Here is an 18,081-nt window from a genome sequence, read left to right as displayed (position 1 = left end):
TCCTACTTGAACCATGTGTTGTGATGTAAGATTTTGCATATAACTTGATAAATGTTTTGTACGTCTTTATTTGTAATTTAGGCGAAGCAATGTAATTTAGTGTTACTTTGGTGAGAGGCATTCATGTTTGCCCCCCAGTTTACGACTTTTCTTTGTAATTTTACGACAGGATTTGGGGGATGTGTCTTAAACCAGTTTGATGAGTATTTCTTTGCTAAAGTCTTTCTCTCATCACCTACACAAAGCCAGGTTAGCTTAACATATGGTCTTGGGGGTTGCAGGTGTTAAGATGTACTATTTCCCCCATTGGTCTGAGATATGGCTGTCTGGATTGGCTGTAGGGGTTGGGCAGAAAACCTATAAATTTGCTTGCTCAACCACATTCTCTCTCTAACCAACATATGATGAAAGAAGCATCTCTCTTGCTAACCTGTGATGATGTAGAAGTATATTTCTCTTGTTAACAACTGATGAAGACCATCACACCATGAACTGACAAGAACAGCACAACGAAGAGCACAGCTTCAGCCATATTGAGACAGGCTTGAGGCCTGTTCTGAAGAAAGCTGAGCACCAATGATGCCTTAACTAGAGACATTTTAAGTAACTACAAGTCTGTGTGCCACCTGAATTACACATCACCATTTTGTCAGGTTGTATGGTTGCCAATATTCAAACGTACTTTGCATTTCGTTATTATTTAGGAATATTATCAGCAATACATTATTTTATGTTTAACTTAACTCCTGCTTGTCTTTTTTTGCTACATCTAATTGCCTGAGGTCCAGCCTCACTAGGTCACATGTTCTGGGCCTGCACCAAATTAACATTATTCTGGACAAAATTTTTTTAATTACCTTTCAGATAGCCTTGGACTCACAATCCCTCCTAACCCATTAACAGCTGTGTTTGGGGTTCTTCCAGAGGGGCTTAAAGTGGAGAAGGACAAACTAATTGTGATTGCATTCGCTACACTTTCGGCACGCAGACTTATTCTGTTAAACTGGAAGAATCCAAACTCTCCTCTTTTAAGTCAGTTAGAAACTGATGTGTTATATTATTTGAAATTGGAAAAAATCAAATACTCAGTTAGAGGATCCGTACAGACGTTTTTCAAAACATGGCAGGATCTAATCAGTAATATTTTAAAATAAGTTCATGAAGGATAGAGAATTTATTAATTTAGGTATGTTTAAAAGCTGTAAAATTTTTATGCCATTTGGCTTGTTCTCTCTCTCAAGGGTGGGGATCGATCTGTCCTTAACTCTATTTTTCTTTTTGTAAAAACTTGATTGCTTTGTATGGAGTGCAATAAAATTAATACAAATAAAAATAAATAAATAAATAAAATAACTAATTGCCTGAGGTTATAGATATACAAGGGAAGGTGGGGAGAAGTTATATACAGTGGTAAGTCTGTGAGATTAGGCATTCTACAGCTACATATTAATAATGCAATTGGGGAAAGTAGAGCAATATATATATATATATATATATATGTATATATATTACTCTACCAAGACAAAGCACCATGGTATGGTCGGTGGTACTTTTCCTGACCAGGATATCAATACAGTGGAATGGCAGTAGATTACTGCATGTCAGGGTAATATGCACTTCCAGTAAGCTGAGAGGCAGAATTCCTTTGGTGCTGCTCCTCTCTCAGTTCCGGCAGGGCTGCATTAGAATTGCAGTTGGAGAGTTCAGCCCTGTCAGGGACCTGCTGGAGGGAGCTCTTGGGGATCCCTGCCCTCATCTGTCTGACATGAAAGTGCTTCCAAAGTATATCGGCAAAGTATAAAAAGCCATTTCTGGGTCACAGTTTAAATAAAAGCCCATCCTCCTCAGCAAGGTGAGTCAGGGTCGGGAGGGGAATGAGAAGAAGCTCACCTGGAGTGAAGGCGAAAGAAGGAAAGCAAAAAAAAGAAAAGGTAGTCAATTATATCTTAATAAATTATGGTAAAGATACCTGTTTAAAAGAAGGGAAACAAAGGACAAATGGCTCTGGGTACAGAATATTTGTGTCTGGGATATGGAGATCTGAGATGCCTCCTACAGGCAACACTCTACATTCTAAAAACATAGTGGTTGGGTTGATAAACTACTTTAAACTGACTCTGTATAAGAGACTATAGATCTGTCTGTGTGAACTGGGCTTGTGACCGATTTCTGACCAGGTCTCCAGGTTTTATTTTTGCCTTGCTTTCCATGATGCACAGATAGGATCTGGCACACCTTTTTTTTGTAATTTATTAAGTGGTTTCAGAAATTGGATGGAAAGGTGAATTGTTGGATTTTGCATACAAGAAACAACACAAGAAAACTAAACTATGCAATAAATGATTTATTAATGACGCAGGTTTTACATACGGGAAATACCAATCCTATTTAAGAAAACCAATGTTTGTTTCTTCAAAAAACCCACTGAATATACACATTCAGCCACTGGAATGTGTTGCTTAAAACAACATTACATCAGCGGGGCATGTGCAGGTTACTCCAACACAGAAACTGCTGCAATTTTGACTACTGTACATTTCTTTAATATAACGAAACAAGAAAAAAAAGTCATTCTTAAATGAATGAATATTTTTTTTTAATTTAAATAAATATTGACCAAAAAGTGATTTTCTAATTCAAACAAGTTACAAATAAGAAGTCAGATCACCCCTTAAACTGGAAGCCTAAATTAACAGATAATAATATTATTTTTACATATTGCCACTCTGATTATAGAACACAACCCACAGATATATAAACCATTCATCCACATCTTAAGTCACCTTTCTCCAACAAAGCACTGGGCACTCAGTCAGAATCAACCGTAGACACAATCTCAGTCTGGTATAGAACACAATGACACGTATACTCACTCACTTATATCAGAGGGATATTCTGCCAGTTGATCTAAAACATACAAGAAGATGCCAGATCACCCAGATAAACTCCGCATTGACAAGGACCAGGCCAGGGGAAACAGATTTATTAAACTTGTGTATGCACAAAAAAGGTCTAAAACCTGAGAAAGACAATTTCCACAGAAAAGTCAGGATTAAAATAGAAAACCCAACAAGAAATGGGTGTATATTTACAGCAACTCCGACCCATCCATGCACAACATTTCGATAAAAGTGGGAAATGATGGCAACCTTAGCTAAATAACAACACACACTTATAGTAATTCATATCACTGAGCCGTTATTATAATGTGTGTTGACATAACATAGCATATTAAACCTCAAAAGTGATGAGTATGATGTATAAACCCTATTGTATTTGAGTGTTATGAGGGCCAATTCTGTGTATTTGCACTGAAGCACTTACTTGGTTTTTCGTCAGTTTATATCCGCCACCTGCTGTCACTTCTCAGGTCTAGAAACCAATGCAATCCCTTATTGTCAATAACTGCATTAAGAAAAAACATAGATGTGATTCACACTCAGAAAGATCTACATCTCATGTCCAATGGCATATTCATAGTCTAATAATTTGACAAAACATGGCTTGCTTGGCACTGCTTGAAGACAATGCAAATGGTCATACTATATACAAAGAAAATGAGCTTTTAGGGACCAGCAAGACTTTTTTTTGACTATGATGATGGCGGTCTTAAGTCAATTTAGGCTTCCAGTTCTATCTGTCTATCTAACAAACAAACAATCAACAGTCATTCTCTTTGAACTATCTGCTAAAATGGGCCCCGTTAGAATTTGAGCTTTACCTCATCATATCCTGCTTTTAACATCAGTTGGCCTCCTGGCAACAGGGATCTACAAGAAGAAACTGGCTGCAGGGCCGTCTTAACTTATGGGCACAATGGGCACTGGCTCCCAGGAGCATAAGGGCCTACAATGTTACTGATGCCTATACATTTTTCTTTTGCTATCAAAACAGGGGTCCCAGTGCACTACTTTGCCTGGGGGCCTATGATGCGGTTAAGATGGTCCTGACTAACCAGCTAGCCAGGAATATCTCAGTCAGGCTTCAGCTCCATCATGGCCACTGTGCTTGAAGCCATGATCTGGCTGACTCTGCTGCATTTAGTTTCTGAATGATGCAGATAATTGCACTCAAATGCAAGTGATAAGTGTTTTACTCAATTCCTCTGCAGTTGTCTCATCCTCTACATCTTTGGGCAGCCTCTGTATCTTCAGACAGCGCTGGCATAATGCCAAAGAATAAGGCATCTCCAATTACAGATGTTATTCACAGCTCAAAACCAGACAGGGTACAGCACACTTTTTCTTCCTCCTGTGGTACTCCCATTCTCTGGTCATAGTGCAGCTGATCAATCTCACCACATTCATGGCAGCAATAACATGTTGCCATTCAAAATACTGGTGCCTGTTGGTGACCCCTACACTTAATCCACCAAATAAAAAGTTCTGTGCATGCCTGTACTTCACAGATGAGAAATTCTATCTTGCAGTATTCAAAGTTTTTGCTTTTTGCCTCTTTTCTTTGTTGTCTCCATTGTCTCATCTTACAGGTAAATCTGTTAATTATATATAGCATGGGGTAGGTTCAGTAGCATGGTCCATATACAGTATGTTTGTTTTAGAGTGGCAACTGGGCGGTGTTTGAGGCGCATTCATGTAAACAAACTTACAAGATGACTGTGATAAACAACGAGTACAACGTGCAGACATGTGTAAGCCAGGTTTTATTTTTTTTTTGCATACGCACTTTCCTATTTTTAGGTATACGCGTACTTTTACATTCAAATCCATGCATTTTTATAAATGTGTGCCCAGCTTCCAAGACCAGGTCCCTGGGACTAAGATGCGGGTGTTGATTACAGCAAGATCAAAAGAATTACAATAACAATTAATCATTGAAAAGGTACAACTTTCTAAGAGGTATAACTGCATAGCACATGCCAAAGATTTGGTATTAAAAAAGCAGATGAAAGCAAAACCCCTAGCTTGGCATGAATCCATAAGTAAAGCAAAAACCTGTCGGCCCGGAGTTCTTTGCATTAAAATAATATCTGGCAGATATATGCCAACTGGTCAGCCAAAACACTCCCTAGGGAGATTATCAAAATACAGAAAAATTTGTCCTGGCAAATGCCCTAAAAAGTGGCAGCAATGTGAGACACATTACATAACTTAGTAGGTCCAGCTTTGACGCTGCATCTCCAATTTACTGTGAAGCTGTGTCTGGCAGCTCAGGAAACTTATTTATGTGTGATCATATTTTATAGTGACATGCACTGTTGCCTGCATTATATTGGTAAATCACAAGGAGTTCTGTCACTGTAGTTTTAGTATACAACTGTCTTTTTGGGTGTGTACATTTATATTCCTCTTATTTTAACCTAACTGACATTTAAGGGCTTCACTGCTTAATTATTATTGCAGAGATTTAACAAAGTGAAGACATATGGAAAAACAGTGGTTTATATGTGTTCAAAATTGTCATATTAACTTGAGTGTTTGTCACTTTGTGGCAGATTTTAAATAAAAATTGGGGAAGGAAATAATCACAGGCTATGTGGGTGTTAGTTAGTCATAGTGATATGAGCTCAGGTGACACGGAGAGAGATAAAGGACTCAGATTATTGTAGACTTGGAGTATAACTTTATCTCAGGGAGGCGCAACTTTATTCATCACCAGGGGGAAATAAATACACACTCACACTTTGGTCTGGACAAACACCAGAATGATCATTACAGAGTTATAGAAGATCTAAAGCAGGGGTGCCCACAGTTTTTCGGCTTGCGAGCTACTTTTAAAATGACCTGGTCTACCTACATTAAAATGCTATTTTTTTATATATATATATATATATATATATATATATATATATATATATATATATACACACACACACACACACATATATATACTGTACATATATACATATACATACATACACATTATATATATACTATAATGGCATAATTATATTTGAATACTAACCCTCACCTATTCTGTTTCTTTTCTCGGTACCCAAATGTGGCAATTGGTGCCACGGCCCACCTGCCAAGTTGTTTGCCTGCCTGTGTTAAAGTCATCCCTGATGGAGGATCACAGGAATCATGGGAAAGAGGGGTCCTTTCATCGGAGCAACGTTTCAGCCGTGGCATGGCTCCAGGACTCTAAAAATATCCAAACCTAATTATGTCATATCATCTACTGTTAAACCGTAATTCTAAAATTTTTATTATTATGCTGTCTTAAGGAATTGTTCTGTTCTGTATATTGTATTGTATTGACCCCCTACTTTTGACACCCACTGCACGCCCAACCTACCTGGAAAGGGGTCTCTCTTTGAACTGCCTTTCCCGAGGTTTCTTCCATTTTCCTACAAGGTTTTATTGGGAGTTTTTCCTTGTCTTCTCAGAGAGTCAAGGCTGGGGGGCTGTCAAAAGGCAGGGCCTGTTAAAGCCCATTGCGGCACTTCCTGTGTGATTTTGGGCTATACAAAAAAAAAAAAATTGTATTGTGTGTATATATATATATATGTATAATATATATGTATGTATATATATATATATATATATATATATATATATATATATATATATATATATATATATATATATATATATATATATATATATATATATATATATATATATATATATATATATATATATATATATATATATATATATATATACTGTATATACTGTATATATCTCATTTGCATTCTGAATCACAATCTGATTGTATGGGTGGTTACCTACCAGGTTGGTCTGCACGTCGACAAACACCTGCCAGGGGTGCCCTCTCAGTTGCAAGAAACAGATCATAGAATGTTAGATAGTTAACTGTCAAATAATGCAGAGTACGCAACACATGTTTCGCCCTATTTTGGACTCATCAGGCGTACACACTCCATTGCACCCTTCATCGGGGATCGAACCTCAGACGTCAGACAAACGCACTTCGTTTGTGACATTGTGAGAAACAAAATCCTCTTCCAATTCTACATTCAGCCCACACCCTCCCCAGACATTTTTTTTTTTTAATTCCTTCTTTAGTCGATATAAATTGGAAGGCTAACTAGATCACATCCGGAGTTTTGCAGTAGCTCGCGCGTTTGATCGTGCGTGCGGGATGACCAGTGTGTCAGTCAAGTGGCAAATGCCATAGGTAGGATATATGATAGACTAATGTTTTAAAAAAAAAATTTTTTTTCAATGCAAAGCGATCTACCAGCACTACCTTTGCAATCTACCGGTCGATCACGATTGGGCACCCCTGATCTAAAGGATGTCACTTCCCACATTAAAGGAATGCAGTCACCCAAGGAAAAACAGCCTGCCCTGCCCTTTCTTTTATAGTTTCTCTGTGTTCTGAGACCAGTCCAGCTTGTCATTAAGTCATTAATGTGGACTCCCAAATACTTGTAAGAATGGACCGCCATACATCCACTCCTTAAACAGTGACTGCACATAGAGGCTCTTTAGTGTATCAAAAGTCAATAACCAGTTTCTTGGTTTTGTTGATGTTAAGATGCAGAAAAGTCTCTTTGCACCAAGAAACAAACTTCCCCACTTGACTCTTCTCCTCTGTCTTGTCCCCTTTATCAATATACCCCACAAGTAGAGAATCATCAAGTGACATGACCTGGTGTTATATTTATAGTCTGAGGTGTACAGTGCGAAGATAAAAGGAGGCAGAACTGTTCCTTGTGGTGCTCCAGTGTTCTCTGGTACACCTTGAAACTGTCCAATACTGAATATGTCCTGGAACATTTGTGATATTTAAATGGAACTTGTTTTTGTCCCCAAGGGGGTGGAGTTTAGTGATTTTACTTGTATTTATTCATTATAAGAATTAGTTGTATAATATTTACAACTGACTTATAAGGGGTGGGGGGGCATTATGATTCAGCATGAAAACACTTTTACAAATGAAACACAGCATATCACACATGGTGCAGAGTCACAGCATTTTTAACCCACTTAATCTAACTGAGGGTAACAAGTGCCAGAGCCTACCCTGGCAGCATCGGGCACAAAATAGGAATCAACTCTAGACTGGCCAATTTATTGCAGAGCACACTAATGCACACAACCTCAGTTTGGAAGAGCCAGTTAGTCTAACCTGCATGTTTTTAGGATGAAGGTGGGAAAACTTATGCAACTGGGGAAAAAAAAACACACACACACAAACAGAGGACGGACGTGCGATCTCCTCGCACATACAGGTGCTGGATCTGTAAAACAGCAGCACTAACCACATTTCTCAGAACAGAACACCAAATACAGATTTATTGTCCTTTCAATTGTTGCAGTTTTGTTAGTGATGGTCCATGTGGGACAGAAGAAACCTTACAATCATTGTTTCAGTTCCATTACAATAAACGTCTTCATCTAAGGCATTTCAGCTAAAAATCACAACACTATGTGTTTAATTCTCATTTATTAAGCACTGTGTGACCCTTAACAAGTGATTCAATCCATCAATACTCCAATTTAAAAAGGTATGTAAACAGACAATTGTACTTTACCATGAACATATAAGCCTGCAGTGGGCTGGCGCCCTGCTCGGGGTTTGTTTCCTGCCTTGCGCCCTGTGTTGGCTGGGATTGGCTCGAACAGACCCCCGTGACCCTGTAGTCAGGATATAGCAGGTTGGATATTGGATGGATGGATGAACATATGAGTCAAATAATATCAAACTTCTTTAAGAGGCCCATAGCTCTCTTGTCATAGAACAGCCAGTTCTTTTGGAAACTCAATTCAGATTTTCAGTTTCATCACAATTACATGACGACAGTCTGAATAATTAGATAGGAGATCTATAAACTTGTCATGCCCATAGTAAGACATGGTAGATTTTTCCTTTTTTTTGGCTTATAGCAGTCTCTGGGTAACAATTAGATTTTTACTCTCAGCAACCTAATGAATAAGTTTTGCAACATTCAATTACCAGTTTTTCCAAAGTTACAAGAAAAATAGAATAAAGACTCATTTTTACTTTCGTCTTTACTTTATTCATATCTCACAAATTATTATTCTCAGGGAAAAAAATGATTTTGATGTTTTGATATCCCTAAAGCACAGCAACTTTATACTGAAAGGAAAGATTCTTATGAAATTTTGAGGAAACGTGCATTTCTTAGTCCTAACAGTTGATTAGGTTATTGGTCAGCTTCAAGCCTTTGAAATTCAAAGTTCTGTAACACTTAAATCAACTACTGCCAACCAAACCACTGCTCAAAAGTTCACAAAATTTGGAATACATAATATTTATAAATTTGAAGGAAACACTTTAGTGAATTCTTCGTTTTCAAAGGTTACAATTTTCAAGGACAGTAGTCAAAAGAGCTCATTTTTAATTAGAAAAAAACACCTTTTTACATTTTATCCCTTAACAAAGTTACCACAAATATCTGTTTGTAGCAAGCACTTAAGTTTTTTTTTGTTTGCTTTTTTTTTTAAAAAAAAGCATTTTTAGTTTGAGCTTGAAACTCTGCATCTTAGATAGATAGATAGACAGATAGATAGATAGATAGATAGGCACTATATGATAGATAGATAGATAGATAGATAGATAGATAGATAGATAGAAAGGCACTATATATTGATAGATAGATAGATAGATAGATAGATAGATAGATAGATAGATAGATAGATAGAAAAGGCACTATATGATTGATAGATAGATAGATGATAGATAGATAGATAGATAGATAGATAGATAGATAGATAGATAGATAGATAGATAGATAGATAGATAGATAGATAGATAGATAGATAGATAGATAGATAGATAGATAGAAAAGGATAGATAGATAGATAGATAGATAGATAGATAGATAGATAGATAGATAGATAGATAGATAGATAGATAGATAGATAGATAGATAGAAAGATAGATACTTTATTAATCTATCTATCTTACATCTAGGACCAACAGGCACCAAGCCTTAGACCATCCTAGCTATACAATGAAAAACTGCAGGTTTCTACTCCTTCTTCTCTAACTTTTTAAACCATAAATAAAAAAAGTGTAATGGTATTAATTCAAAATTCATATAGTTACAGGTCGATTGACTCATTAATTACTTGTTCAAATTTGGGCTAGAAAAATAAGATTTTTAGTGTCATAAAAATATTTTTAAATAAGTTTGCGTTTAAAGCAAACTAGAATGAAACTGATAAACTTCAGGGGTATCTCATCTTTCATAAATGTTGGTATATTCACACCATATTCTGTATTTATTGTGAAGAAAGTCACATCCATAAGATTTTTATTTTTCAGTATTAGCCTGATAATATAATGTATTTCTGTCTGCTATGTAAGGCACCTAGTGGTGATATGTACAATTAATATTGCTACATCAAATACAGATTAACATATTGATGACTTAGGGCAGTTCAGTTGTGAAAGGCAACAGGTCTTTGTTCTAATCCACTTTCTTGATAAGAAGCTAACTTGCTCAAGTAACATTTTCATTAAAAGTTTACTTTTAACTTCCTTCACTTGCTTAATTGATACATTTAGTCTTAAGCAGTTGGATTCTCTGATTTTGCATTTAACTGCTTCTTGATTTCTTCAGCAGTTCCTCCTTTAACTTGGTCCCATTTAGCAAAAGTCCCTCCTTTAACTGTGTTTGTTCATCCTGAAGTATTTCTTTTAATTATATATTTGGAAATAAATGAAAGAGAGAAAAGGGAGGTCACTAACTTAAGAAACTGGGTTGGAACAAAAAAAAATATATATATCTTCAGCCACTGTCGACCCCTGGGTTTCAAGTTCAGTTCTGGGCCCCCTTGGTGCCTGCAAGCTTTGATCTAAATTTCTTCTTTTATTTGGACTTTTCAATTAAATAAGAAACCTACAGTTTCCAGGTTTCTATGTTTTCTTCTATAATCCATAATAAAAGGTGTCATTTTGCTTGACTTCTCACTATATTCTATAAATCCACAAATTACAAACTGGTTATGCTAAATTATTACTGGATGAAGCCAGCATTTTATGTGTGTTAGACGGGAATGAATTCATTCTTTTCTGGCTTTTTAATGTTGTGTTCTTAATTAATATTCAGGTTATTGGAGCCATTGTTTGACAGTAAGTACCCTAAACACTAAAGTAGATGCAGACCTTTAGTATTGATTGTATCTTGTACCTGTGTCCAATCCACTGATATTAATTGTCAGCATTTGGATACAATTAAGACTTGCAAAAGGTTACGTAATTAAGCAACAATTTTAATTAAAGGTAAAAATAGCTCACCAAATGTGAAATTAATAGGGACAAAAACCTGCAACCACAGGGGTCCCCAGAACTGAACTGTGAAAACACTTGGTATAGACCATTTATCACACAGACAATGCCTTTGATGGGATAAAGCAGGGGTCTGAAAAGTGAGTCCTGGAGGGCTGTAGTAGTTGACTGCAGGTTTTTGTTCCAACCTCATTGCTTAGTTACAAACCAGTCCTTGACAATAGCAGATCTTAATGAGACTGGCGCTCTCACAGCTGGACTACTGCAATGGTCTCCTGGCAAGGTTCCATTTCAAAACTCTCATCTTAACCTACAATTCTCTGAATATATATATCTATATATACAGTATATATATATATATATATATATATATATATTTATATATATAAATAAAATATATATACTACAATTCTGACATTGTGGTCAGCAGCACAGGAGCGCCACAGAGTACTGTACTGTCTACGGTCCTGTTCAGTCTACATACATCGGACTTCCAATACAACTCGGAGTCCTGCCACGTGCAAAAGTTCGATGACGACACTGCTATCGTGGGCTGCATCAGGAGTGGGCAGGAGGAGGAGTATAGGAAACTAATCAAGGACTTTATTAAATGGTGCCACTTAAACCACTTACAACTGAACACCAGCAAAACCAAGGAGCTGGTGGTGGATTTTAGGAGGCCCAGGCCCCTCATGGACCCCATGATCATCAGAGGTGACTGTGCAGAGGGTGCAGACCTATAAATACCTGGCAGTGCAGCTGGATAATAAATTGGACTGGACTGCCAATACTGATGCTCTGTGCAAGAGAGGACAGAGCTGACTATACTTTCTTAGAAGGCTGGTATCCTTCAACATCTGCAATAAGAAGCTGCAGATGTTCTATCAGACGGTTGTGGCGAGTGCCCTCTTCTACGCAGTGGTGTGCTGGGGAGGCAGCATAAAGAAGAGGGACACCTCATGCCTGGACAAACTGGTGTGGAAGGCAGGCTTTATTGTAGGCACAGAGCTGGACAGTTTGACATCCATGGCAGAGCGACGGGCGCTGAGCAGACTCCTGTCAGTCATGGAGAATCCACTGCATCCACTGAACAGGATCATCTCCAGACAGAGGAGCAGCTTCACCGACAGACAGACTGCTGTCACCGTCCTGCTCCACTGACAGACTGAGGAGATCGTTCCTCCCCCACACTATGCGACTATTCAATTCCACCTTCAGGGGGGTAAACGTTAACATTATACAAAGTTATTGTCTGTTATACCTGCATTGTTATCACTCTTTAACTCTTTGAGGGCTGAATATTTTTTCCAAAAAACATAGTTTCTGAAAAGCAATGGTTTCACACAGAAATGAACATAACATCTGTTGCTGCGGCTGCCGGTTTGCCAAGAATGTGCAGCAGGCTTTACTGCCAGGCTGTCTTCGCGTGGCTGGGGCAGCAGCAGCAGGGGTCATGGTCGCAGTGCATTGCAATCTGGTTTTTACCTCTTCCCATTGTTAAGTGGCAGTCCTCCTGGTGAACATTGCCGTAGGCATGTCAGCTACATGAACCTGTTTAGCACCACCACGATCAGCTGGGGACCAGTCAGCTGAAGCTGGAACCTCACACTCGTTTTCGATCACTTGTATCAGAATTGGAATCCGACAAGTCATAATCCAGATCAGAGATAATAGGCAAGGCTTCGTCCACGGAGTGTTTTGCTTTACGCATTCGCTTTGATCTCTCTCCATTATGTCAGTGCCATTTTTGCTCTTGTTTGCGCCTTACTACTCACACAAGTGCAGGAAATCTCAGTCAAACCAATGAAGCGAACTTTCCTTCTAGCAACGAGAGTCCAACTAAAATGTAACAGTTGGTTTACAGTCGATAACCATCGTCAACTCCTCCTTTTGACAGAAGTCGACATATCGTTTAACATCAGTATGCTGCTGCTGGAGTATGTGAATTTCCCCTTGGGATTAATAACATATCTATCTATCTATCTATAGTCCTTGGTCACTCAATATGTCTAATCATTCTGCTTCCATCTGTCTGCTGACCACCCTACCTTTTGCCAAACCCACCATGACTGCAAAATGCTTCTCCATTCTTACTCTAACAACTGTGGATTGATCTACCTTTTGGCTACTCAAATTGCCCCCAATTTACTCCTGTTTAGGTGTCTTTTCAAAATGCTCCTTTTCATGAAATATTTTGGAACTGCTTAGTTTCTCTTTCCGAGGACCCTGTTATTCTATTAACAAAGACTTCGGCATACTGAGTTTAAACTTAGTCTGCCTGATGATATAATTACATAGCAGTAGTAGCAGTACAGTTCCTTCTTGCTCACTTTATCTTGTTCTTGGTTGCTGTTGATGCTTGCACCTTCTAATCATTCTTGTATACATTACAACTTGCTTTGTAGTCTCCTTGGATAAAGGCATCTGCTAAATAAGTACAGTAATTGTATAGCTTGTGTTTTTAGGTCATACTTAAATCGTACATTTTTTTTTTTTTCCTTCCAAGGATATCACCCAAATGATCTGCAGCCTCAAGCAAATGAGAAATTCTCAGTCCTCCACTTTTTTTTTTCTCCGCGTCTGCCTTCTTCCAAATATTTTTAACCAGATAGCTCACGATGGAATACGCACGGATGTAAACGGAAAAAAGTTAGACGGAGAACCGCAGCTTCTTCTGTCATTTGCAAAATAAAAAAAGGCCCAATTCAAACCAGCAAATGCAACTGTTTGGGACTAAAAATAACTGTAAGAGCCAATCTTCGAAAGTTAATGTCTGATGTCAAATTCATAGGTTTTCTAAATTTATATAGAATATCAATTTATTACAGCTACATAGAATATGGTATAGCCTTTTACCCTCTGTAAGTTAACACGAGATAGAACTCTCTTAGCTATATTTGTAGAAAAGAGTTAGGAAATAGTCTTACTGCTAGCATGGACTGTTAGATATGTCGCAAATAGGAGATGGCATACAGTTTTCTGACCTTGCTTCACATGCCTAAAGTATGACTGTATGAGCAAACTTAGATAAATGAAACAAGATATATAAGCCTTAAACAGCATTTTTCTTAAATGAAAACTTTTACTATCATGTGAAATGTTTCGCTTTGCAATTTTACTAAAACTTTTAAAACAAAGAGATTTGGTCTTGTGGAATTATTTGAACAAGTGTCACCCTGTTGCTTGAATCATCCTATGAAGTGAACTAAAAGCTGCAGAACTTTGGACAATTTAAATAAACACAGCTGCAATGGCCATTGCTGGCGAATCTAAACATGAGAGGCAACTAAAATAATAAGTACTTCAATGGCAAGAACTGATTTCTTGTTCTGAAATTAAGATGGAACAAAACCTGCGGCCACCAGGTCTGCAATGTTTCCACCCCTATGTTTTTCCACCTAGATCAGGGGTCCTCAATCCCAGTCCTGGAGAGCCGCAGTGGCTGCAGGTTTTTGTTCTGACCTGGTTGCTTAATTAGAAAGCAATTCTTGCCAATAAAGCACTAACAAGCTATGAAATTAAATTCACTCGGCTATGTCAGCTCATTCTCATATCCTAGATTTTCTTTCCCTTTCTATCATGCAAATGATTTGAAGGCTAAAATGGACGAGTAATTCTCAGTCCTTCACTTTTTTCTCTTCATTTTTCTTCCAAGTATTTAATTAAACCCAATAGTGCAGATAAATACACACAGGTGTAAATGTAAATAAGCTAAATGGAGAAATGCTGCTCTCTCTTGTCATTTGCATGTTATTGATAATAAGGAGCAATTAAAATAGCTGTTTAAGACAAAATGAAGCAATAAGGGCTCAAAATCACTAAAGTGAAGCAGAAGTGTTACTTTAGCAATAAGTGCTTTTTATTAAGTAACTGGGTTGGAGCAAAAACCTGCAGCCACTGCGGCTCTCCAGGACCACCGTGATTGAGGATCCCTGACCTAGATCAGTGGTCTTAAACTCCAGTCCTGGAGCACCGTTTTCATTCTAACCCTTTTCTTAATTGGTAATCAGTTTTTGTTGCTAATTAATTCCTATTCCGTTAATTTTAATTGACTTGCCTTTTAAGATTTGTTCCCCTGAATCGCTTCATTTCTTTCCTTAAATGGCACCCAAGCAGAAATGAAATGTGCAGTGAGGGAGCCAACAGAAGACCAACTAAGTCAGGGCCTCAAACTCCCACCAGTGGCTTCATTAGGCACCGAGTCTTGTTGTTAATTAAACTCGTCCTTTAATTCCATGGCTTGTTGCTCCTCATTGTGCAATAGCAGACATTTCTGAAATTGCCGATTTTCTCTTTTCTAATACTGCTCAAATGTTTTGGGGGCCTGAGCAGATCAACATTCCTGAGACCTTCACCTTTCTTTATTTTCAGATATTGTACCACGGACACATTTTGCTCATCATGTTTTGGCTCATTTTGTATCTCATTATTGTTTGGTTGCTAATTAACAAAAAAGAAACAATTATTGGGTCCGAGTCTTCAAGAGCAAGTCAATTAAAATGAATTCAGAAGAAGTAGCAGCATAAACAGATCACTAATTAAGAAAAGGGTTAGAATGAAAACCTCCAGTCGCTGCGGCCCACCAGGACCGGAGTTTGAGACCACTGACCTAGATCAGGGGTCCTCAATCCCAGTCTTGGAGAGCCGCAGTGGCTGCAGGTTTTTGTTCTGACCTGGTTGCTTAAATAAAAAGCAATTCTTGCCAATAAAGCACTAACAAGCTATGAAATTAAATTCACTCGGCTATGTCAGCTCATTCTCATATCCTAGATTTTCTTTCCCTTTCTATCATGCAAATGATTTGAAGGCTAAAATGGACGAGTAATTCTCAGTCCTTCACTTTTTTCTCTTCATTTTTCTTCCAAGTATTTAATTAAACCCAATAGTGCAGATAAATACACACAGGTGTAAATGTAAATAAGCTAAATGGAGAAATGCTGCTCTCTCTTGTCATTTGCATGCTATTGATAATAAGGAGCAATTAAAATAGCTGTTTAAGACAAAATGAAGCAATAAGGGCTCAAAATCACTAAAGTGAAGCAGAAGTGTTACTTTAGCAATAAGTGCTTTTTATTAAGCAACTGGGTTGGAGCAAAAACCTGCAGCCACTGCGGCTCTCCAGGACCACCGTGATTGAGGACCCCTGCACTAGATCTATGTTTTTTCATCACAGTCTTTATCTCTTTTAGCACAATTCTTGAACTACAGCTTCTTGTGTACATAAATTTATTGTTTCATACATCGTAACAAAAACTTATCAACGCATCTCTAAAATGTAATTACTACTCTGTGCATAACCAAATTAACTTGGTGATTGTGATTGGGGTGACATGTGCCATCTTGCATAGTGCACAGGCCTTAATGTCAGTCAGTCATGTGCTGATAGCAAAAGAGGTCATTAAATATCAACTGCTACACTTGGAAACCACCAAAATCTGTCATTGAGGATGTTAAATAAGTACGGTGCCATAAACGATGTTGTGAGAAACTGAAAAAGTACAAACAGGAAAATTTAAAGTTAATAATTTGAGTGAGGATGAGTCCTGTTTAATGTCCTGCTTATCAGGAATATAAGAGTTTTTTTGACACTTAAGGTTTATTTGGCAGACATGTGCTGCTGCTGTATTTAATTAGAAAATTCCTTGCATACCTCATTAAACATGCCTATGTTTTTTCTGTGTTTATCTGGTTACATGGTCTCTATGCTATTCCTAAAAGTTAAAGTGGCAAAACTGCAGGTCTGATTTTGCAGACCCCAATGCTAAAACACAACAGGCTACTTTGGAATGACAGTAAGAATTTTCAGGCCCGTCGAATAGTATGGGATGTGATTAAAAAAATATTTAAAACCACCGTACATTAAATGGGCCATTCATTTGGGTTATTCATAAATAATAATAAAACATCAATGTTCATGTCCGTTGTGCTATCAAAAAAAACGATATACCAAACGGGCACTACTTCATCAACATTTTTTATGATATCGCTCATTCACTTTTCTATCCAGTTATGTTTCCACTAATTGTATTCATTTGAATTTTAAGGGAAACGTACACTTGTATCTATGTGCGTATTATTTTATAAATTTTGTTAAAAAAAAATTCCACAAACTTTAAACTCAAGGGTGAAATAAACAGAAGAGAGTGCTTAAAAATAACACACATACGCGCACACAAACAAAACAACAAGCCAATCACAGACCAGGTATTTACGTTAGTAAGGAAAGCCCGCCTCGCTTCCTACCAGGAAAGCAGACACTTCATCGGAAAAGCTCGCACGGCCCAATGCCATTGGAGGAACGCACGTCCGTAAAACGTTCCCCGATCAACCCGATTGGATTCGCGTTTACACCGTGACGCAGGCGCGGCGCTGTCAGTTAAATTGCCTGATTTAAACTGCTCACCTTTTGGCATGTCACGGAGTTGCATCCTTTCAATCATAAAGTAGTCAAAAACTCAACAGCAACGCCAAAACGTGCATCTTTAGATGCAGAACGAGAGGGTTGTGCATCTCTTACACAACAGCCATTTTGAGCCCACTTTCTTGGTAGAAGGAGCGGGGGAGACATATAAGAGACGGCTTGCTATTTTTTCATTAAAGTATCAAAATCCAAAAAGATCTAGAAAGAATGAAATGTGATAGACTATTTTGAAGTTAATGTATGATTCTTTTTCGACGCATTAGAAAGGCGTGCTTTCTACATTATTTTTCAATTTTACCATATCTTCCCTGTTTGTAAATAATGGTATGTCTCAGCCAACAGTGGGTTATTCCTGAAACTCAGCCAATCACTATCAAGGAAATGCAATGTCCAATCAGAGTTCAGTAGGCGAGGTTAGCGCGTGAGTTTCATTCACAAGCGGAACAGACGCACGAGTAGTAGGTGCAAGC

The 18,081-nt window shown here is 37.8% G+C and overlaps 1 protein-coding gene across 4 annotated transcripts in view; it reads right to left on the bottom strand.

The window, feature by feature from the left end:
- znf438 (zinc finger protein 438) overlaps window positions 1-17,740 on the bottom strand; it is a 138,684-nt gene extending 120,944 nt beyond the window's left edge. For 2 of the 4 annotated variants that reach the window (XM_039753847.1, XM_039753850.1), the window contains exons 1-2: window positions 17,594-17,740; window positions 3,325-3,405 (exon numbers count right to left, since the gene is read on the bottom strand). The gene's annotated coding sequence lies outside the window, so the exon portion shown is untranslated. The remainder of the gene's footprint in view (window positions 1-3,324; window positions 3,406-17,593) is intronic. The other 2 variants (XM_039753848.1, XM_039753851.1) reach the window with 1 other exon arrangement.
- Between the last annotated feature and the right edge of the window lie 341 nt (window positions 17,741-18,081).

Source organism: Polypterus senegalus, chromosome 5, assembly GCF_016835505.1.
Source record: "Polypterus senegalus isolate Bchr_013 chromosome 5, ASM1683550v1, whole genome shotgun sequence".
NCBI lineage: Eukaryota > Metazoa > Chordata > Cladistia > Polypteriformes > Polypteridae > Polypterus > Polypterus senegalus.
Note: the sequence above shows the minus strand (reverse complement) of the source record. Positions and strands in the feature narration are given on the sequence as shown.